Source organism: Molothrus ater, chromosome 6 (assembly GCF_012460135.2).
Source record: "Molothrus ater isolate BHLD 08-10-18 breed brown headed cowbird chromosome 6, BPBGC_Mater_1.1, whole genome shotgun sequence".
Taxonomy (NCBI): Eukaryota; Metazoa; Chordata; class Aves; order Passeriformes; family Icteridae; genus Molothrus; species Molothrus ater.
In genome coordinates, this window is record NC_050483.2 from 7,476,327 (window position 1) to 7,501,051 (window position 24,725).

Sequence of the window (24,725 nt, forward strand, 5' to 3'; positions counted from 1 at the left end):
AATACAGGCGAGTGAGGACTGACACCAGTTGATGATATTTTCCTGCATTTTTAATTCTGAGATTTAACATTTTTTGCAGCAAAACCAAAGCGAATTAAGCCATTTTTTTTGCAATGACTGTAGTCAAAGACTGTGAAGCAAAGCCAGGAGCATTTATAAAATAATCCACCTACATTTATTTATTTAATTTTTTCTATTTATTTATTTTATAGAAATCACCTACATTTGTTTATTTGTTTGTTTGTTTGTTTTGAAAATTTCTGCAGCCCACTTGTCAGGCTTCTAAAACTGGTGACAAGATGACAGACAGGTGAGAAATAAGGACCAGAGATAATATTCTCTTTATAGTTCATGAGAGTTTATTTTTAACAAGACTTCTATGAAAATAGAGAAAGCTGGGTTACTCTTGATTTGCATCTCCTCTCCCCCTCAAAAAAAAAAAAGTAGGTATATATGCATATATAGATATTGAAGTAGTCTATATTAGGAAATATATGAAAGATGTAAAGAAAGAACATGAGAGATATAAAAAATAACATTATGAAATAAAAACTATGTGTATGACTGTTTAGTTTAATGACCATCAGACCCCTCATGTCTTGGAGTATTCAGATAGAGCTAATCCTAAATAACAATAAATATACTCTCTTTTTTTAGCACTTTAAAACAATTTTTTTCCTTTGAAAGTTACAGTATGTTTTTACTGGTCTGCCTTCAACAAGGTTCAGTGGCCATTTGTGTGATGTGATTTACTCTCCATTAATTTGAACTTTTCTGGTAGGGGAAAAAACACCACAAAAAAAGAGACTGCAAAGTTCTGGCATTATTCTATTTCTATCTGTATTGAAACAAAGGAATCATTTCAATTCCAAACACTGAGCTGGTAGAAATAACTTTAGTTGCAGGAGGTAAAACTAAAGATAGTGTTAAATCTGCATGTACAAAACAGAAATCTGCACACACAAACCCACATCTGCATGTGCAGAATGAGTTGATTCTTGCTCAGGTGAGATTTTGCCAGTGTGAGCATGCAGGAACACTGGGTCAGTTGTTAAAATGCTGCACACACAGAACTCACAAATTCTATTTGATCTAATTTGTGAGTCTGAACAGCAACAAACACTTAAAGCACAACATGGGGTAAAGAAGCATGCTGCAATAATAAAATATCTACTTTTCCATCATTAAATTCTCAAATGTCTAAGTTTTGGATCTACACATCTTATCTTTGTGTACTAACAAAGCACTTGAATGGGAATTCATCGATGTGGAATGACATTTCTATTTCCCCTTATCAGCAAGATGTTTAGCCATTCTTTTTTAAATATCAGCATTACAATAAAATTGTATCGATGTACAGAATATTTGTCACAGATTCTTGACTGAGTATGCTGTAAGGGTAGAATGAAAAATGCTTTATTTGTATTTTGCAGTTTTTGAGAAAACCTTTGTGTGCAACACACAGCCCATTGCAGATCCAAGTGCATCCACCCTTCTGGAGTGAGTCTCATGTAGGCTCCAATTTTCCATGGATGGATAAGCACTGTACTGGTGAAGTTGAAACTCTTCATTTTTAATAGCTAGGGAAGTAACACAGTGGCTGGGTAATAAGTCCTATCACACAGGCACATCCCTGGAAAAATCCACTCTATTTTTACTCGGAGACCCTCCACCATCAATTTGCTGTCTGACCCAAGTTCCTTAATTCCCCTGCAAGTAAAGTGAGAATACTGTCCTTTTTGGGATAAATGTTCATTTATTTCAGCAATATGTACTATGATGAGTATTAATAAGCTTGTCTCCAACTGACCAAAAAATTACTTCTTTAGTTTTTATCAGTGAAATATGGTCAGTCATACAAAAATTTACTTCTCTGGCATACTCTCCACTTACCATAATGAGGAAGTATAATTCAAGAAATATATGGTTAGAAATAATGCTTTTATGTTTTCTATATTTTGTTATTTTTGCCTCAAATCACAGCTCAGTTCAGTGTGATCTGACATGGTTGAAATACTGAAACCCCCACTCCTCCAAAGCAGTGTTTATTATAGAAACCACAAACTTAACCTAACCTAGAGCAGCTTTTCCAGCAGTGATATAATTACAGTAGTTATTGTTGCAATAAACCAGATGTTCCTGAGCTGGAATGAAAGCACTTCCCCCCCCCATTACATTTGTTACGTTGCCTCTTTTCAAGTTTCACATCAGCTGTTCGGAAAGCGCTCTCTCCGTTGAGTGTCGCTTACAGATTCTTGCTGGGTGAGTCTTTTAGGGCAAAAGAATGAAATGCTGGCCAGGCTCTGAATTTTCACTGCTCTCCTTAAGGCCCCCAACATGACAGTTTTCAGTGTCACCAATTCTTGCCCTGGTTTAAAGATTTAAATTTTTTGTCCTTTAAGACACTTGGCTGAAAAAAACAAAAAACCCAACGCTTTGGAAAACCTGCTTATTGAATGAGTGCATTGTTCTGTGTGAAAGGGAGTGTTCTACTCCTACAAAATCAATGGAGTTTGGCACAGACTTCAGTGGAGCCACCATTTTAGTCACTATTTTGAGCAATTTAGTTATTGGGCAACATCTTTTGAACTGCTTTGTCAGCTGTGGTTGCAACTCTGGACCATGAACAACCGTTCAACCTGAACCACGAATATCCAGCATTGCTCCAACATTACACATCTTGTGTTTTTTTACAATGTGTTAGTCAACACATTTCTAATATTTCCCAGCCCAATCAAGTCCTAACTGCAAAAATATGTTGCCAATAAAGAATTGGACTGTGTTTAAACTGCTAGGATCTTAGACATGAAAGTTTTTGTATATATTTCATGTGTGCAAGAAACCTGTCTAGGAACAGCCACCACGAAGAGTCAAGAAGTCAGGAGATTTCTTTATTGCACTTACAGAGCCATATAATAATACAATAAAGAAACACCAACGAGGCTTGGAGTTTTGTTTACTCATAGGTAAGTTCTCATGAAAATACACGAACGGTAAGAATTAATTATCTTATCAGCTATCTGAACAAGTCACGGCAATCCTGGAAGAAACCTTTGTAATGGTACACGTGCTGCTCTTTTTTCTGCTCACTCGTGGTAAACTATTAAGTCAACCCATCCCCGTGGCAACTGCAATGTGATGAGGGAGGAATTCACCCCGTGGTCTGCTAAATTTACACTTTGTAAAAATGTAAATGTTTCTTATAGGAGGAATTTACATGGCTCTGAAACACGGTCCAACTTTTCACTGATGTGGTAGGGGATGCAGACATTGTTGGCCTGGTTTTACAAAAATCTTTGAAAATGGGCCATAAAATAGCTGAGGAAACCCAAGAGGCACCCACACGTTGGGAAGCAGATTATAAGAGAGCTCTGCTGCTCAGCCACAACCAGCTCCCTGCTTTCAAAAGACATGGTATCAAATTCACATTTTTTGCTCTCCTACAGGGAACGTGTCAGAGCTGAAATAAATAAATAAGCAGGGCCCATGTCCAGGGAACCTTGACGTCTTTCCCATCACCGAGGCTGGGAGGCCCCTGTGCTTCCTCCCCTGGCTGTGACATGCCCAGCAAATATTTCCACCACCCACACTTGATTCATTCTTAACTCTCCTCACCCACTCATCATTACAGCTGTGCAAAGCATCCATTGCAAACCCTGGAGCCATCCAAAACCTACCGTAGTAACTTCGCTCTGTGCTTCGCACCCAGCGGGGATTGGTTGGACTTTTGGCTGGATTAACTTTCTGAGACAATCGACCCCCAGTTTCATGCAAATCTGGGCCCAGGTTAAGGTGAATGATTTATGGGTTGCATAGTTTGAAAATCACTGAGAGGGTTTCACATCACCTCGCTGCGTAGATCTCAGTCAATATTCGTGGAAATTGAAAAAGATTGTGCATAGTACACTGTAAAAAGGAGTAATAATAATAACAGTGGTCAAATCCCAAATGAGCTCTGTGCATTGCAAACAATTCCTGGTCTGAAGGACCTGAGCGGGGGGGGGGGGGGGAAGGAAAAAAAAAATCTTTTTAAGTCTTTAACACTCTATTGCTTCAAAGTGTAAGTCACTCATAAATTTTTAATGACATTCCTTTATTTAGCACATATGCATGCCACTAGTGGTTCAATTAGACAGGAACTCTGCAAGGAGTTGCTGTAACAATGCTCTCTGGCAGGAAGCAGAGGGAATCCCAGACTCCAAAATTCAGATGGAAAGTTAGATTTTTCTGTAGTCAAAATGAGAGATTTATTTGGTTGGTGGCAAAAGTTCATGTCTGCAGAGTTTGGATTTGGGTGATCACCGGGATTTTGGGCAGCCCAGTTAGCAAAATTAAGCAGTTAAAGGGAATCTAGATTATGCCAACCCTACTGAGTGACATCTTTCTCTGACACCTTTCAGAACTGTGGGGCAATCTGCTTTAAAGCCACTGGCAGAAATTACAGATAAGCAAGATTTTTAAAATAAAAATCAGTGAAGGACAGGATTCAATTTTGGAGGCTCTGTGGCTTTTTAGACAGGATCAAAATTAGTTTTAATTTCACACCTTAATTTTTAAAGGAAGCCCAAACCACGCAAAGCAGAAGTACCAAACATGTCACTTAACATCTTGTAACAAAAGAACTTCCTTTGTTTCTGTTTGCAGCATGACATCTTCTTGTTTGCAAAAGAATCCTTCTCTATCATGAGTGAGCCCATGCAGAAGATTGTGACCACCTTAGCAGATCCCAACTGTGGAATACTCCTTCCTGCTGATATGAAAATGTTCATTTCAGTGAGAGACCCAGGGACAGCTTTTAGTGTGTGGTCAGTGTTGCTTTGTCCTGGGGTCACTTCAGTTATTTTCTGAAATCCTGTGATGCACCCATTTATCAAAATGCCTTCAAGACAAGCAGATTAAAAGTTTGGAAATTTGTATAAATCACAAAAAACATTGGCTTGAGGTGGAGTTACATTGTGCTTAAGGTCATATTAAGAAAAGCAAGCATGGGGTTCAGCTGAGCAGGGGGAGACTCACAGTGCAAACCAGTGTCTGAACTGGTCACCACAGTGTGAGGCACTGCTGGCTCTCAGTTCTCCCAGATGTCTGGGACAGGTAAGGTGAATCACAGCCTACAGGTTTCTGTTTTTTCCCATTATCTCCACAGGGAAGGGGAGTGACTGAGCTGGGAGTGTATCTCGCTCCCTGTTAGGTGAGGACAGCTCTGTTCCCGGTGTCTGGTGAGTCCACACAAGGTGGAGTTTGGTGGATGTGAAAGGGAGAGAGGACAAACATTCAGTGCTGTGGAGATCAGTGCTTTATCCTGCCCTGCTGAAAGCAGAATTCCTGCCTTGGTCAAGAATTATCAAGTAAAAATAGTATGGCAAGTTCATCATGGAAACACTAACAAATGGCAGAATCGGCGGCAGTTCTCTGTGAAGAAATGAGCCACAAAACCAACCCGTGGGCAGCCTTGGATTGCAACACCAGAGCCCCAAAGTGCATTTATAACAGCCCTTAGTCACCACCTTCACCGTGTCCATTTGTCCTGGCTTGGAGAAGTGCTGAGCATCCTCATCCCACGTCAGCATCAACACCTTGAGCACTGATACCCAGGGGCAGATAAAATATGGCACATTAATGTTTCCTATCACACACGTGGGGATGGCTGTGAATCAGGGGAAACAATTGCTTTCAAATAAATGATGTGAGACTAGAAAAGTGATAACATAATGCTTGATTGGAGAGCAAAACCCCTCTGGATTCACTCCAGTAAAAGAGTGGTGCCACTAACAGCGCTGTTCTGAGGAGTCAGTTGGCATTTCCACTGATAATCTTGATTCTTGGGATTGGTATCTGTCATTTCAACTCAGGCTGAAACTAAGTTACTAAGTTGTAACTTAGTGTGAAAAGGAAAAAGAAATTGCTGAAATTATAGGATTTCTCCATCTCCCCTCTCTCTGCATCACAACAAAATAATATTTACTTTTTATGAGCTATTTGCCAAACCTCACATCATAAACATCTTCCTTTTAAATGGATGGATGGATAAAGGAAAGGAAGACAAATGAGATAAGTTCAATATTTAAGAGATTTGCTCAACATAGACAGTCCTTCCTTTCCATAAGTTGCTATTTTTTCTTCTTAAAAATTGAGAAATTTGTTACAAACTGCATTTAATAACATGAGGGGGGGGAAATGCAGGCAATAGGCAGTGACTGCTCCAGTAAACATATCTGTTGCAAGAAGAGGTGTCATAAAAAATGGTAGAACTGAGATTTACTGCCACTGAAGTCAGCAACAGCATTTCCATTGCCTCCAGCTGGAGGAGGACTCGGTTCCTAGGAAGTTCACTCCAAAGATGATTATCTTTATATCAGCAAGTCTAGGAGCAGGGGCTCCATGGCCTTCAAGGTGAATGCTGGAGGGAATAAAGGGCTGTAAATCCCTGTTTCTGCAATGATAAGGATGCTGGCCCCAGCTGAAATATACAGAAATAAAGTACAGTTATATGAGTTTGAAAATCTGACCGAAAATCTCTGAGTAACCACATCTGCAGTCCTACCACAGGTAAATCTTCCAGAGCTCTTGTTACAACTGTGACTTAAAAAAGCAGTCTGGGGCCTGTCTGAGTGTTTGTTATCAGATTGTTCAAATATTTCACTTACATTTATTAACTAAAGAAGGTCTCAGACTCTTTGTCCCAGCTGTATACAGAATTTACTGATTTCACTGTTCATAGTCTACATAGTAGAGGCTGAATTGTCTGGGAACTTTCAAATAATCTTGTTCAGACTGTGACTTTCAATTAATATAAAAATGGACCTTTAAGGCCTTCCTTAAACTGTCTCATTTTTTGGCCTAAAAAATAACCAGACTTTCACAATTCTGTAATGGCTAGAGGTAGTGACAAGGTATTCTGGCCCTGCTTTCCAGGAACACAGGCGAGCAAATCTCTTGATTCCACTTTCTTGCGTGCTTATCCCATTTTTTGTTACTTGAGACAACTACAATTGTGTACAGCTTTGAACAGGCCTGAATTCACAGCTGCCCACTTGTGAACTGCTGCTAAATCACTTTTCCTCTCTCATGGAAGGGGAGAAGGTTTCCTTGGTCCTGCTGCCCAGGAAAGCTCAGGGACTGAAGTTCCTCTTTGCCAGCACGGCTCCAGCAGGCTGCCCACCTTCCTCCCAGCCTGCCCCGAGCCCCATCTCTGCTGCTCAGCCTGCTCTGCCGTTTTTCCACATGCATCCCTGCCCAAAACAAACTCTGCAAGGTTCCCCACCCAGATCTTTGGAATTCCTGGGCAACCTTACATATGCCTTTGTTTTGGGCAGGAACATGTGCTGAACTGTCTCCTCCAGCGCCGCTGAAGAGAAGGGCGGTGGTTAAACCTACAATTTTCAACAGGGCTTAACGCAGCCTGCAACAAAACCTTCACCCTTGGTGAAGGTGCAATTTCACAAGCCCCTGTCTGTGTGTGTGTGTGTGCTATGTGGGAAGGAATTTGCAGAGAAATGGCCATTTTCCCCAAATTTCCTGCTGGAGAGGAGCAACAATCGGGACCAGGTTCAGCTGAGAGCTGTGTGTAGGAAAAAGTTTTAATACTTAGCATTTGGTTGCCCTCATGGTTTGTACTTCAGACTTTGGGGGACTCAACAGATGTAGAGGCAGTTCCAGCTCTTTAGTTCTGAGCTGAGCACCAGTTTGGAGCCAGGGAGGCCACTCTGGGTGTGAAGTTGGGCTGTACCTTGCCCAAATCCCAAGCCAAAGCTCTGCCTTCATGAGACTGTGGAATTGACTGAGGCTTTGCCCCAAGAACTTCAGTAATGCAGAAAGCACTGCCACATCTGCCAATCCCAAATAATGCTGCTGTGGATGGCCTTCCTAAGACAGGGGTTCGTACCCTGGGAAGACTCATCCACAGGATGTTCAGTTTTCCCTGGGTGGGAAGGAGGTGTTCTCCAAAGCAGTGTTGTAGCCATTGGCAATGGAATGGGCAGGAGGTGTTCCATAACTTGGCATCTTCTAAAAGACAGCATTTGTGTTGAGGTGGGTTATCACACATAACCAGCCTTAATCCCTTTTAAATGAAGGCTCTGTTTATGGCACATCAAGGTCAAGACTGTAAATCCTGGAACAAATCACCAGGTATAATGAAAAGGAATAATGCCAATTATATTCTCCAGCCATTTTTAGTACTTGAAACGTGGTCTCTGTACTCCTTGGACTTCTCTCAAGGAAGTACAGATGGTATCTTTGTGAGGTAATAGTAACCTGCTTATTACAGTTTTTACCACTAAAAGCTTGAAATTCATGCCATTATGAAGCATTGTTATGTGGCATAACAAACCAGGTAATTCTTCCAGTTTTTCAGTGACATGTTCAACAGAGCTCTGGAAATATTTCCAAAGAAATTTCCAACCTTTATTTATCCTTTGTTGATCATTTCACTTTGCTTTACTCACAAGCTTTTTGTGGTCAGTTTCGAGCAGTCATTCCCAGGTCACTGATGGGAATTTTACAGGAATGAAGGGTTCTCCATATGTCTCACAGAAAATTTTGGAAACAAGAATGTCTCTAATCTTTATCATATAACTTTGCAAAAGAAAATAGAATCTGAGAGATAAAGTACTTCTCAACAAAACGAAAAGTGGTGTAGAAGTAGCACATGATCTGATTCCTTACAGGAAATTATATACAAACCTTTCTGTTAAAAGGTAATGTCTTCATATTAAATTGAATACGTTAGTTATTTTTTTTTAAACAACTAAGTTTAAAAAATATCTAGAAGTTTAATGACAAGAAAAAGAGGAAAAAAAGTCTGTGGCTTTACTGCAGTTAACTGGGCTATATGTATTCTCTCAGTACAGCCAATTATTGTAGTCAAACCAGCAGTACATAACTAGAGAAATTCTGCCTAGTTAAAGTGTTGGCTGTGTGACAGAACATGCATAAGGCACAGTAAATAGTATTACTGTGTGTAGAAATGTTTAATTCTCTCAGTCACAGAGGTTTATCAAGTCCAGTATATAATCTTAGGCTGGAAAGAAAGATAAAGAAACTTTGCAGGTAAGGAACATTTTCCTGACAGGATCCCAAGTTGTATTAATAAATTGGGATACTTTTTTTTTTGTTGTTGTTTCCACTGAGGTGTAGGGGGAAAATAATAGAGAGTTGGTTTTTCCCTCATTATTTGGTGGTCCTTCCCTGAAACTTTCCAAACCAAAGCCATTTCTCACATCTGGTTGGAACACAGATCTTTAAGACATTCAAGTAATTCAAGTCAGATGTAAAAAGCTAAGCTACACTGTATGAAATTCAAGAACAATATAGTTACAGGGTTAGAAAAGTCTGCAATATGGCACCTCTTTTAATCAATACCAGCCTCAGTTTCGGTTTGTCTGTAAATACAAGACTATAATTAAGAATGATCTACTGCATTAATTATTTCAATACCCAGCATAGCAACTTACTAGATTAGTGACACTTTGCATTTACAATATCATTAACAATTTGTTTTCCCTGTGCTCTGGGTGAAGTCCACAGCAACGTGGCCTGAATCGGATTATAGTTCCAATGGAAAATATTGAAGATCACTAATATCAATAAGCACTTCCTTACCCCTGCCATTTGGAGCTGCCTGTATTGACTTTCGCCGCATTCCAGCAGTTCTGCCTGTACCCAAACCCTAGTTAGTCATTAATTTCCATTAACTAAGCCACCACCAAACACCATTTAAATTATTTCCAATAAATGCTCCATTAATGCCTGTTATCTGCATTTAATTCCCATTGATTCCCAAAAGCTACTGTGGAGCTTAATTGCAGCCCCAAGAAGAGCAGCTTCCCACAGGTGTCATCGGGGCTGATTTCTCTCCCCGCTACACCAGGCTGCCATGCAAATCAATGGCTAAAAGCCCCAACAGCTGCAGCTGGACTTGACCAGAAAACATTATTTACCTCACCAACAAGCGCCTGCTCCTCTAGGATCCCGTTTCAGTTGGCCAGAAAATATTTTAGGGGTTTTTCTTAGACTTAGCCTCTGAAAATAAAAGTGACGCAGTATTCTGGCTTGTTCCACTTGGGTAAAAAAATACCATCTGATAAACAGAAGTTCTAGACCCAGGGAAAAATCAGTGCAATTGTTTAATCCTTTTCTGATCCTTATTAAAATTTTGTCCATACAAATATTTCTGACCAAGGAAAAAAAAAATCCAAACCTTTACCTGTAGGATTCTTTCTGGTATTTTTTGGATAATGTAGTTCTCAGCAACACTTTGAACTCCTTGGGATTACATCACCTTTTAAAGATATCTTTTGGTATGTAACATACAAGTCAGTTACACTTAAACTCTCAGAAACTGGAGTTCAAGAAAACAAAACATCTGCCTAACAGTGATGAGCTTGACTAATGTTCCTTTTGAAGAGAAAAGCAAAAGAATTGGCTTGCTGAAAATTGAATGTTACTGCGTTTTCAAAAACAACATTTTCAATTTTACATTGCAAAACATTTCCCCCTATTTTCCATACTATTTCAAGTTGACATCTAAATTAAATATTTTGCTTTTATTCAAACAAATCACTTGATTGACCAACAATTACTGTATTCATAATCATGCTTTGTAATAGCTTTCTGGATTTTTTTATTGCTTTCATTAGGAGTGGAAGTAAAACTCAACCATAGGACATTCCCTGAGAAGGAAAAATCTGGATCTCACGGGGCTTTGGTTAGAGCATTTTTTCATTAGCTTCACTTTCTGAAGATGTTCAGTGCATTATGCAAAAAGTCCCTCCAAGCTAGTCCTGTCCAAAAGTTGCCACACATCCCACATTGTGCTATGGTCAAACCTCATGTCCATTATGAAATGACAGCAGGATATGGCTTTTCCTAGAGTTTTGTTGCAGCCTGCTGTTCTTTAACAGCTCGGCATTCACACAGCAAATGCAACACATGTTCATTATCTGCCTTTGGGATTGCACAGGCATAAATTACCACTGGACCTGAGGCTCCCAACGTGAAGGCCCAGTTGTGTAGCCATTCCTCCATCTGCACTGCATTCCGCAGGCTCTGCCCTGCCTTGGATTGCTTCACCGCAGCCAAATCTCAAGGTGACAAAGTCTGGGGCAGAAGTTTTCCAGTTTTCCCCACTTTGCATCTGAAAAACGCGCCCAGGAAGCGAACGCACATGCTGGGGGTGATGGGCTCCGGGCTGGGAGAGAGCAGAGCCCCCAGGCAGCCCTCAATGCATCCCGGAGGGATCCCCTTCCCCTGCAGAGCCCTGGTGCTGTCGAGAGCTGCTGAAAGGACCAGAGCAAAGGAAACCATTTGCAGGGCACGAAAAGAAGGAATTCTGTTGGTTTGGGAGAACTTTATCTCCAGACACGTTATCTATTAACTATCTGCACAGACCAGGTATCAGTGGTGAGAGACATTATCTGCACTTCCTTTTGATTGCTTCCCTCTCCTGCCAGCCTTGCCCCTGCCTGGTCAGGGCTCAGCCCTTTAATGCTTCATGTAAATCCTTTGTAATAAACAGAGAACACATAAAGCAAGAAAAGATGTATTTCTTTCTAGTCCTAGAGCTTTTTGTGTGTTTCAGCCCGTATTTCATGGTGGAAAACCTCTACATATGCTTGAATTCCAACCTGCTTCCTTGCAGGACTAAGACCTTATTGCTTTTGAATGTCCCAAACATTATTACTGTTGTTGTTATTGTTACCATTTTTATTTCTGGTTTTTAATTTAAATTATTATTTATTTGGATTATTGTATTTCCCACATCCTTTGCAAGCAGCAAAGATGAGATTTGTGTCTTGTTTTTCCCCTGACAGTCCTTATACAGAAAATGTGGAGAAGAGCATATTAGAAAGACACAGAACTAAATTAAAACAAAATATGATTCATATTAAACTCTGCATTTATGATGACATAACATGCATAGCATCTCCTACTACTGCATTCTCCCAGATAATTTAACTTCAAAATCACAGACTGTGACCAATATTTTACTGCACAGCACCAGGTAAGGTCTTACTTGCTTTTCTTCCAAACTCTCTTTTCAGAGTTTCTCAAATCCTCTGGAGATTCAGAGGAAATTTTGCCCCACAAAACAACCTCCAGAGATATCAACCTCCAAAATTTTACCCTCCTTTATGAAATCTGCCATTTTCTGGGCTCTGCAACCTGGAAGCCAAGACAGGGTTACTTTGGGCAGTTGCTCGTTCTCACAGTTTGCCACAGCCTCTGCTGTTTTCCTTTCTCACTCAAATTATCCTGGAAGACCTGCCCAGGGGGCAGGTGCTTTTGGGAGATAAGGAGTGGCTGAAAAGTTTCGGAACTTATCCCAGTGTACAATAAACTTGACATCTAATCTGCTGCTGGGGGCTGTAACGCACCCAGCAGAGTTAAACTAATCGGCCACCGCAGTCCCTGCAGCCCTCCCAACACTTTTCCCTGGTTATTCTACCAAAGTACTGGAGCTAAAGATGCTCCCTCCACATGTTTTTTTTCAGGTGGGCACATGCAGGCATTCACTCAGCCTTGGGCAGTAAATTCAGAGCGCAGTGGCATTGGCGTGGAGGATTCCCTTCCCAGCTGGATTCCTCCACCAAAGGAGAACTTGAGCATACACTGAATTTTACCAAGCTTCACTTTGGGCATGTGCAGGACTTTAAAATGCAGAGACTTCAAACAGGGTTTTGGGGCTTAATTTTAGTTTACAGGCATAGTACCTGAATTTGACTTCTGTACCAATTTATATTCCTAAATCTGCTTTCTGACCTAGCCCTTAGCGACTGAGTGGCAGAGATTAAGATAACCACCCTTGGTAATTCACTAAGTTCCTAAATTAAAAGCACTCCTCTGAGATGCATAAATGATTTACCTGTTTCACATAGACCAGAAAATCAGGACCAAAGTCCAAGCAAAAATGACATATCAAAACACCAGCTGAAACAGAAGGTTCCAGCTGTTTCAAATGCCACTAAACCACAATGATTGTTGTTAACATAAATAAAACAAAATCTTAATCCAGTTTTATCAAGGACTTACTAACCATATTTCTCAGTTCTTCCAGTGGTTTTATGAGAGTGTATTTTCATAAGCAAGGATGGCATATTGGGGACCACTTTCTCTTGTGCTGTTAGAAAACCTCAAACAGCTCCAAATGCCCCTAACAAACAACTGAACTTGGTCAATTCACATGGAGTAGGAAAAAAAAAAGCTGTCAAACCAAGGTCTAAATTATGTGCTTGCTAAGTAGCTTGACTTGTGGTGGGGATTTTATTGGACAGTGTCACTTCCTTGTGACCACCACAAATGATAACAGTTGCAAGAGCTTTACAGCCGCTAAACCAAAGGAATGGCTGGAATTTTGGAAAAATCTTTGCAGCATCAGCCCAGGCTGACATTTTGTACTTTACAAGCTATCTTTAAGCAACTAAATAGGTGAGAGAGCACTCCAGAAGCTGGCAAGACAAAGGGAAAAATATCAAAGCCTGCAAATGCCAAGCTGCTGCACTTTTGCTGCCCTCCATGGTTGTGGTGAAGGGTTTGGGTTGTTTCATTTGCAGACTCATGCAGGCTCCCTTCATTCCAGTAACAAAAATGCCAATAGCGTTTCTAAATTAAAGCCAGCATCTTGTCCCTTCTATTTAGGACAGATTTTCCCTGGCCCACCACATCTCCAAGCACAATGCCAGTTCTCTCATACCATCTGTGTAAACTTCCCCCCACTGCTTCCAAAAGTGCCTTTTTTTTCCACTGCTGGAATCCTCCACTCAAGGAGAAAATGTTCAAGAAGATGAGTTCAGTGAGGAATTTTTTTTTTCTTTTTTGCTAGCCCAGTTAAACTGATCATAAAAAGTTCCCCTTCAATTTTTTTTTCCTCAATTCCCACCATTATGATACTCTCCAAAAGGGGTCTCTGAGGACCCTAATTCTGGTTCTTCACAACATTGGATAGGAGAGGAAGAGCACTGAAGTTTGATGCTGTTTGAAGAGTCATTGCAATTCCTCATCATTCCAAAAGACTAATGGCTAAAGGAAGATATTTTTAAGGACACTAAGGAGAACCTCTGCAGCAGTATATAGCAAAGGGAAACCTGAACTTTCTGGAAGTTAATTCGCTTCCATTGAGGCAGACAAGCCACAGGGCAGGACTGTTCCCCTCCAGGAATGTGATGCTTTGATAAAAATGTGCCTCTTTTGGGGATCCAGGGTTGGATCTCTCCATGGCAGCAAACGGATGGTGCTTTGAATCCCAGTGATTTTCACCAGGACTCGTGCTTCTACATCTTTTAGGAGATTTTGATCTATTGCCTCTAGTTGTTTATGCTGGCATTTCTCTGCAAAGTTTGTACCACTCCAGTGGCTACCAGGAGCTGCTGGGAACTGGCATGGGGACAAGTTAACAGGGTGCCAAGGGCTGAAGATGCAAGAACTACTTTTTTTGCTGGGCTTGCAGAGAGACTTAGGATGACAGATTTCTGCTGGAGAAGTGAGGATGACAGTGCATGAGCATCTGGGTGAACAGCTGGAACACACTGTCTCTCTTCCCCCTCTTTAAAATACAATCCCTTGTCCTTAGTTAATAATTGTAATTCCTTGCTTTCCCATTACAATCAGCCTACATGCTTATGTTCAAATGACAAGGTAGCTTAGAGGGGAAAAAAATTTCCAAATAATTGTTCTGCAAACAATATTGCTCTTTTATATGAACACAACAACAGAGCTGTGTTCACAAACTCCCCGTTACCAATATAAATAATTACAAAACCATAAAGAAAAATAAATGCACACAATAACCAAAAGTCTAAACCCACCACTACTAAACAGCGCTTCATAACTGTGGCTCTGAATTATTACTGCCCCACCAGCACAGCCACAAAATCTGCCTTCAGAAACCCCTCCACTTCACAAATTAAATGGATTGGATAATTAAGAAAGCCTATGTTTAGTCCACAGACTGAAACCACCCTCACTGTAACATCACAATGAACCCATATTTTCAAAAATGGCAACATTTTCATTCCCTGGAGTGGGAATGCATGATCCAGCCTCCTTGCTCCCTGTCCATCCCACTGGGAGCTGTGTGTGTGCATGAGCACTCCCTGCCACTCAGCAGTGCTGGGGGTGCCTGGGGATTGCCAGGAGCTGCCCTTTCCTTGCTGCTCCCATGGCTGGAGCTGCAGACAGATCCCTGCCTCTGTGCTCTCCTACCATGTGCCAGGAGATATCTGTTACAACTCCCAGAATGTGTCTGGGAGCTGTGGAGCGCTGCCTGATTGCCTTAGCCCTATAAATAGGACACCACCACACCTATGGGGATGATGTAAGAGAATGTCTGTTTCCCTCTGAGCAGCATCTCCAGAGCAGCTGCTGACACTTTGCTGGTTGCATTTCACTTGTAACATTTCAGCTTTTGCCAAGAGGATTTTTTCCACCGTCTCTGCAGATGGCCAGGTGTTGTTATCACCCCACCCACGTGCCCGCTCACGGTCCCGCCCCTGGCAAAATTCAATCTTTGCTCATTTCTTGACCCGTGCTCATCTTTGCATTGCTTTTTAATGAACCCACGCTCAGCTGAAGCTCCTGCCATAAATCAATGATTTCCTTTCAATTCTTGTTAAAGATTTTTTCATTTCCCTAAATTTGCAGCACGTTGCTCCGGAGCTGTTAACAGCACACTTTTCTCTCATTATCAAATCAGCCAGGAACGGGGTCAATGAAGCAAAAAACCACAAACCCAGCACTGAAGACCTTCAGGCTTAAAGACATTTCTATCTGTCCCAGACACACTGCAAATGAAAACATGTTCTCTTGCCACCTTGGGAGCTACAGGCCAGATCCTCCCTGGGTGTAAAGCACCAGGTTTTGGGGCAAAGCACGTCATGTCCTGATTTACACCAGCAGAGTACTTGGCAATTACTCTGTCTACTCTCTAGCTGGGGCAGGAGCTGTCTGTGAAACTGCCCCTCATCCAGGAACCACTGGGGTTTTCTAAATGCAAATTTTCATACCTTTTTATTTTGGCAAGCAGAATGTGGAGTTCTGTGTGGAGTTCGTCAGGGGATGCTCACGTTGAGGATGCCTCTTTGTGCCACTGCTCAGCGTCTCATCTCTTAGCACTTTTATTTAATAAAGTTCTAATCATCAGGGGTTCACTTTTCATCCTGGGGTTCAGTCTTCATCATGGGGTTCAATTTTCATCATGGGGTTCAGTTTTCAAGCCACTGGCAAATGGAAAGAGCCTTAAAAATCCCCAGATGTCCTAATAGTGTTTGCTTTAAAAAGACAAAATGAACAAATCACACAAATGAGAGTTGTGAACTTATCTACCTGTTTTCTCAAAGGGCCTGAGAGGCAAATCACTATTTGGTTCATTGAAGGAAAATGCAAATTAAACCCCATTTGAAGGCAGTTTATCAGCGTGACCACGTGCTCAGCAAGGTCTGTGAGCTGCACACACCAGACCTCAGTCCAGTTACAGCATCCTCAGTGGCTCGAGCCCATGCTCACCAGGCATGTGAATCAAATTAAACTTTTAACTTCTTTTCTCCAGTTACCCTTCTGTGAATCTGGGTCTGAATTTTCAGTAAGATTGCACGGGCCGTTCCCACAATTATGCATGTAATCAATTAGTTATTTATGCTCACAACTACTGTGACCAGGTATGCAAATCTCCCAGCAGCAGCTCTTGCCATTTCCCCACAATTTAGCCCTTTTGTCGTTTACCCACCCACTTTTGTTGGAAGCACCAAGTTCATGGAAATTTAACTCATTTGAAACATATGTGTAGATCTATAGGAACTGCCCAAAAGCGTCACAAAGAGAAAGGATAACCTTGTTGTTAAGGCAGGAGAGCGCGAAATCTGGTTTCCATTCTGAGTTCTGCCACACATTTCCTGTGTAACCTTGGGCAAGTCATGAACTGTAACCCAGCTCAGTGGAGCTGACCTACATGGAGAAGCAGACAGAGCAGTCCTTACTCAGAGAGGTTATTGAGGCATTTTTGTGGGTTAGTACGCAGGGAAAATATCAAAATAAGCCAGGGGAAGGTGCTAAAAAATTATAAGGTATCAGCAGTGGGAGATCAGTAACGAGGGATGATCTGTACTCAGTGAAAAAAACCAGCAAGTGAAGGGGCAAATTGAGAACTGAGCAAAGAAAACAGCAAATTCAAGCAGGGAGATGAAAGAGAACCAAATGGTAACAGTGAGAATGAGCAGGCATGTGAGTAATTAACCTTTATACAGCAATTTTTACTGTCCTGCTTGGTCTTGTCCTTTCACAAAGGGCCACAGTGTCAGGCGATATTTGAGAAGAACTGAGCTGGTTAACATGGCACTGGCCACCTCACAGGCTGCCTGATTGGCATGAATTACTCTTCATTAATCAGGGTAATCCTGGCAGGGTTATTAATGCCAGGTATTGACCAAAAGCTGGTGGAGAACACTGTGTTATTGAAGCAATTACTGTAGCTGTGCAGAGTTAGAGGGAAACTTGCACTCTTTTGTTTCCTCATACACCAGAACAGAGCTGCAAAGTCAGTTCAGTTGGCTGCCATTGCTTCCACCTTTTTGGATGAAACACAGGTAGATTTGCACATTATTTCACTAAATGCTTGGGGTATGGCCTTGTGGGAGCCCTGCAAATCATGACATATTCTGAGAGAATACATCTCCTGTAAAAAATCACCTGATTTTGTAGCTGACCTAGATATGGCACTCACACTGACACTCACACTGCTCACAATCAGTCTAGGGCAGACTGATTGCAGTATCTGGCCCAAATTTTTGACTTAATACAGCAAAATGTTCATTATCCTCAGATCCAGCTGGGTTTAAATGTTACAACTGGGGCTCCCTGTAGCAAAGTTCCCCTTTGATTAACAAAAAAAAAAACAACTTTCCTGGTGAGAAATGAAACCAAGTTTTTGGAATATATTAAAGATTGTAGCTCTTCACCTCTAAAAATAATTTAGTGGGTCTTCATTTCACACACAGTATGCCTTGGAAGAATCTGGAAAGAAGAAAAATGAACCTTGAATGAACAAAGAGAATTCTGGTACATTACTTTTAGGGATTTCTGAGCTTCTGGCAAACTTTTGACAATATTCCTCGACACAAAGCCCTAAAGGAATCGTGATCCAGCCAGTCTGGGGGCAATGGAGCCTCCCACTTCATCCCACCCTGTTCCTTCACCCCAGCATCCTGCATGGAAAATCCACAGTGGTTCCCATTACCTGCTTGGAAGTGAGAAGGCTGCAAGGGATGGGTGTGGGTGCATCAGCCTCCTGAGCCCCCTGGAATCAATCCCTGTTTGATTTGGAGCACAACTTTTGGAAAAAGATATCATCATGATTTAAAGTGTTCTACTGAGGGAAAACAGGCAATAAACATCGGGAAATTATTTTAATGGCTAATTAAACTCAATTAAAAAACCTGTGATAATCAGAAAGGAGCTTCACAGGAGTCCTTATCACCTACAGAGAAGAAGCCCAGATTTATTTGTTTTTTACAGGTCAATTGCACTTGTGTGACGTCGCTTATTTTTTAATACAAAAACACACTGTAAAGCTCTGGCCAGCAGAATGATTAGGAGAGTCAGCCACCCCTTTCACATCTTGTGAGGTGTCTAAACATGATCTGAAAAATTGAGATAACAGGCATGTGCTGTGGGAGCAGCTCCACCACACTTCAGCTGCTCTTCATTCCTCCCTCTGAGCTAAAGTCACTGGAAAAAAACAGGCACTTCCACACATGATTCACTGGGTCTCAGCTATGCACCTACCTCGTGTTTGGAGGCATGAATCACACTTGCAGTATGTGTGGCAGTTAAAATTTAGGTCCTGAGCAACCAGGAAAAGGGTGGATGGAGCAGCTCTGCCTGATGGAAAATGCTCTGCCAGGCCCAGGGGGGAGTGCCTGGGGACAGAGCCTGACACACAAGAGGGACCTGCTTGGGTTTCACACCTGGTTTAGGCTCTGCCTTCAGAGCAGGGGTGCAGCTGATGGTGTTTCTGCCCATCCCAGAGCCCTGAGGAGCCCCCAGACCAGGCTGGCTTGGCCCAACCATACATTCATGGGCACTCATTTCTCTGTCTTCAGACAATTGATCCCCTCCAGCACAGCAGAAATACCTACCTCCCTCCCTGCCTGGGTTTTTGTAAGTAGTCACCACTTTAGAATTTGGTCTCCAGGGGAATTCCTTCCAGCCCAAATGGAGTTAACTCTGGGAATAACACTCCTTAAACTGCAGGTTCCCTAAAGGAGAGCTCCACCTTTCATTTCCTCTCAGTGCTGTGCTCACCTACAGGCCCTAGAGAGTTAATGACCACAATGCAGAGTTACACAGGTGGAAACTTAAAACAAGAGGTCAGATGGGAAACTCGGCTTTCATGCATGGCTGGGGTCATCACTGGAATGCAAAGAGATCATTTCACTTAGAGAAGGCTCAGTAATTGTAGAGGGAATATCATCTACCCCCTTCCCCACTCTCCAAAGAAATTACCTAATAGTTTCCAATTGAGATGGCTTTTAAAAGAATTTGGGTTTGATTCAGCCATCATCTCAGAATAAGGAAAAGTATTTTATTCTTCAATTGTAATTTTCATTAGTTGCCTAATGCCAGTTGAAATTCACACCATTCCTCAACCCAACACCTGCTTCTTAAATTTTCACTTCCTTTGATAACAGAATAGAATACATAGGTGAAAGTAAAGAATACATAGGTGAAAGTAATAATCTGCTGTACCTCTAACCCAGGATCCAAAAAGTTCCTTAAGAAACTGGATTTGATTTCCAGGCAGAGAAGATGAGTCAGAAGGAGCTCCAGGGCTTTGTCTGGGATCACACAACAAGCCAGCAATTGACCTGGGAATAAAATCCAGGTGCACTGTTTAACTTCCATGTGCCATCCTCTAACCAACACTACCATCCCAATTCCTTCTCTCTACGGCTATATCTGATTTTAGCAATGTTGGGAAAGTGGAATTTTTCTGCAAGGTTCCACAGAAGAACAAGTTGTCTTACCTGAACCTGTCAAATATTAAAATACTGCTTTATTTTGCTTTTATGGGTAAGAATATGTCTATTCTACCTGCCAGTTCCTGCCACAGAAATGATAACTGACACACCTCAATGCTTGTGTCTGCTGTCAAAAGATCTGGTCACTGAAAAGATGAAAAATGTGGTTTAGAATGGAAAAAACATTCAGCTATTATGACAAATATAACTGAGGAAGACTTTCTGAGTCCTCTGATGAAGCTTTTAAAATGTTATTTGTTAACTAAAGTAAATTTGTCTTGTTGGTGTACACATTCAAAGGTAGCACTTATGTCTGGCCTAAGGAGGAAGGGGCTGGTTCAGGAGGGTAAGGCCCAGCTACAAGGAGTAATAATGGAGATGCCTTTGAGGATAGGGGATGCCTGCAGAAGCCACAGAGATTTCTCCTTTTTGTCTCCAGACAGATGATGAGGACCAGGATTCTTTCACACACAGAAAGAAACAATTGCTGGGTGCTTGAAGGAAATCCAGTTGAGCCCCAGATACTGTAAACTACGGATCTTTTGTTCATGCAGAAAAAAATACGATGGTTGCAAGTCCCACATATATCAATATTGAGTGGCTGGGGCTTTTTTTCAAATAATTAGGCAAAAGCTTTCTCTTTTTTGTGGGGTTCCTCCCACGAAATGCCTTGGGAACTTGCTGCAGATCCCAACTGCCAAGCAGTTGCCCTTTTTGTTCGGTCTAAAATACATCTATATTTTTCTCCTCCCCAATTAGATAATCTTTATTTTTCCATTCACCTCAGGCCTAGCTGCATCACTTTGACCTCTCTGTGAGGCCTGGGTAAATCCTGGAGGTGCTGGGCCACAATTCTTAAGAAGGAAACTTCAAGTTCTTTCCGCTTCAGTTGCCCTTCACATGTGTGAGGCAGCTAGGGCTGCTGCCCCATAGTCTGCGTGGCAGGGGCTGTGTGCTGGCTGTGGCACCCATTGTCTGCATTTTTCCTCTCGTTAGTCTCCTTGACCTTTCATTGTCTTACTCCTGCAGTGTCAGGTCAGACTTACTGTAGGTCTGCCTTCACTAAGGACCCCTTTCCTTTCGTGGATCACTAAGCAGGACAATTGCTCTATCCATCTTTTCAGGGCCTATTGTCGGGCCCCCCCTGAGCTGAGAAAGGTTTGATTCACTGGGAAACCATTTTGGTCAAAGGGAAACCTGACTATGTGTCCTTTTAGGAACTCTGTCTTAATCACTGACTTTTTTATCTGGGATATGAAGAGGATTCAGGAGATCAAAAGGTTTGGGAGTACATGGGTTTGACCATATTTTTCCTGGAAATAATGGGAAACCTCCACTGAAAAATGAGCTCCGTTACAATGGGCAAACAAGAAGGAAAGCTCTAGTGTTCCCAGAGCATTCTGAATCGTCAGACCTTCAATAGCTTCCATAGAGAAGGGAAAAAGTAAACAGAAAATGTAAATGGAATGTAATAATTAATGGGCCTAAAGAAACAGGCTCATTTGATTTGCGCATAATCGCTGCCTTTAAAAAAGAGATAAGTCAAAAGGGATCCCCAGAGCAGATGGAGGAGGCTGAGGACTGGAGGTCCAGTCTGGCTGGGTGTGCAGGGGGTGTGTGTGGGGCTGCTCAGGATTAGCAGCTTGCCTCACCTCCACCACTGGTTCCACATCCAACAGCCCCACGTCCTTCCCAGGAAAAGCCCCAGAGATCCTGCTGGAATGTCACCATGGAACTGTGCTGGGTTTGAAGGGCCTGCCCTTGGCACCAGGCATTCAGCCAAAAATCCTTCAAAAATGTTGGATGCCTCCAACATTTCCTCCTGCATGGAAACCCTGATCATTCCCAGCAATTATGAAGCCAAATCATATGAGACAATGATGAAACTTCTGCACTTCCAAGGAAGTTCACCAGCAGCAGCCATTCCCATCCAGGCAGTTCTTCAAAAAGAGATGTAGGGGCCTCTTTCTTTTCCAAATCATGTGAGACAATCATGAAACTTCTGCACTTCCAAGGAAGTTCACCAGCAGCAGCCATTCCCATCCAGGCAGTTCTTGAAACAGAGATGTAGGGGCCTCTTTCTTTTCCAAATATCAAATCAATTACTTCAAGGACTTACCGAAAAACAGGAAGAATGAAAATGCCTGTTTTCCTGCAGTGTAGCTGGAACCCTTTTACCTACTCGTGTGCCAAAATGCCTTTATTAATGAACATTTAGCTCCTCCTTCAAGCAGCCATTACCTCTGCACAGAGTCAGCTCAAGCCTCTTCAGCAAGCAGAGCTGAAAGTTGCAGTGTAAGATAAAAGAGAGGAAATGGACTGGTCTTGGGAAGGCAGGCCAGCAAAGAGAGGAACTCAGGCAGAAAACCTTGGAGAGCTGGACTCATGTCCCAGATATCAATAAGATGAAAGAAAAAATGTAAGCAGAAGCCAGTGACTCACCTTTTCCCTTTGACCCAGGCAAAGTCAACAGGGAGCCAGGTTGTTTGCCTTTCTCCAGGGATCTACTTTTCCCAGCAATTATCTGAGCTCCTCCTTACATTTTTCCCAAAAATTTTTAGCAGGAGCTAAAATTTAGGATTTTGCTTTGGAAAGTACCCCAGTCTGAGCTAAAGTTTGTATTTAAACTTCAGTACATGCTGAGACCTTTACCTGAGTAAGAGAAAAAATGTCAGCTGGCTATAGTGAGGACCTCTGCACTGGCTTTTGGATGAGGAACTACTGCTGGCCCTAAACAAGGAGATTAAACAGATTAAACATTTCTTCTCCAATTAAAAAAAAAAAAAAAAAAAAGGAAAAATCCTTTCATCCTTTCAGAAAAAACCTTTCTGCCATGAAGAGTGAAAAGTGGCAACATCTATATCTGGGGTATTTCAGGTGTACATAAGTGTAGAATTCAATGAATATGAGCTGTTCTAGTCTTCTACACTGAAATTGCTGAAGCTGGCATTTCTTGGATGAAACACAGACATAATCCTTGTGATATTTACATGAAGTGTGATGAAGAGAATTTTTTTTCTTTGCTGGCACATATTGCCATGGAAGGAATGACAATATTTACAGTAACTTCAGTGTCACCTTAACTTGCTGCTGCCATTTGATTTCCCAGTGTCAAGCAATCACTTGAGGTCAGCAGAGTCACTTTCTGCCAACATTACCAAGTGGAAGTGTCCAGGATATTAAATATGCTTGCATTTACATATGAGAGGAAGGGGAAAAGTGATACAAGCATTTCCTGTGCTGTAGAAACACCAAAACATCATTTCAGTTGAGCTGTGACTGGCTCACTGACAAAGTTCTGCTCCACAAATGTCTTTAGTCCCGATCCTCAGTGACACTAAATATCGATTTTCTATTAATGAGGTCACAAATATAAGCGAGAAAAGAAGTGATTGGTGAAGGAAAACACAAGTATTTCTGCTGATCTGGTGGAATCAGTGTAGCTGCAGCCTCAAATTCCCAAAGTCAGAGAGAAATACTGTGGGATATACTCCAGCCATACCAGGGAAGCCCTTGGCAAAATGGAAGTGCCAAGACGGTTAAGATTATCTGGAAATGGTTAAGATTATCTGGAAAACTGTTGAGTTTTGTTGCACACTTTAAGCTTGATCAAGAGAGCTTTGCTGAACAGGTCTGAGGATCTAATGACTGCCTTGTGTACTTACAGAAATTTTGTCCAGGAACATCCTGGAGGAAATACCTTTAAGTGGGCATGAAGAATTGTTTTCCATTTCCCTGGTGACTGCCCCTCTTTGCCTGTGGACACAGAGAGCTGTCACAGGTACCCTCACAGCTTGGTCTTTCCTGATGAGCTAACTTGGGGAAAATTTGTTACAGCTCCCAGGAGAAATTAATTCCCCTAATTAGACTGAGAATATAACTTTGCACAGCTAAGTGATTTGCAAAGTTTCATTTAACTTTGCACAGCTAAGTAATTTCAAAGTTTCAATTCATAGATTGATGGAGGCAGGACCTCCAACAAAGCCATGGCAAAAGGAGGAGGGTCACCTTTTCCATTTGCTCAGTTGGATCAGGAAGAGGATGATTTACTCTCCCCATCCTAAACTCCTATGGAAATGAACAATCCTGTTCCTCACAAAGGACTGATGCACATTTAACTGGAATGGCAATATGGTCACTTGCATAGCTGAAGACATAAGGTTTGTAATATGATTGAGCTAATTGCTTCCAGAGGGAAAGAAACAGAAAGAAGCTATAAAAAGGTATCCAATGTTTGAAAATCAGATTTCCCTCCTCAAACCCCCAACTAATTATGTTTGCAGAGCTTTAAATGTCAGGTGGAACACAAATTATTAACTATTTTTCTTGTCATCATGTGCATTTTTTGTCTTTTTTAAAATATTTTCTCTGCTATTGGCTCATGCTAATAGCTCCGATAGTAAGATATACTACAGAGAGGTGAGCAAAATTATTTTTTAAAATCTTTTCTCTGCTGTTGGCTTATGAATAGCTCCAATGGAAAAATACACTACAGACAGGTGGGCAAAATGAGTGTGCATTCTGACTAATTAGATTCAATTAGCAATAACTACTGGTGTTTTATTCAACCTTGCAATCTTCTAATTGAGACACTGAGTAAGTGCAAACTTACATTAATTCCTCTTTTGTTACAGCAGGGCCAGTAGCTGGTTAAAGTCACAGGAAAGATTCCCATTAAATTCAGTGGTCTGTGAATCAAGCTCTTGATATATATAG

The 24,725-nt window shown here is 41.6% G+C and overlaps 1 long non-coding RNA gene across 1 annotated transcript; it reads right to left on the reverse strand.

Annotated features, from left to right (window-relative positions):
- Window positions 1-2,871: 2,871 nt before the first annotated feature.
- On the reverse strand, window positions 2,872-24,725 carry LOC118687711 (uncharacterized). Its single transcript, XR_004980378.2, has 6 exons — window positions 24,622-24,725; window positions 19,738-19,856; window positions 17,949-18,003; window positions 16,825-16,938; window positions 16,002-16,265; window positions 2,872-3,906 (listed from the first exon to the last, which is right to left on the reverse strand). It is a non-coding gene; the product is annotated as an uncharacterized LOC118687711 (long non-coding RNA).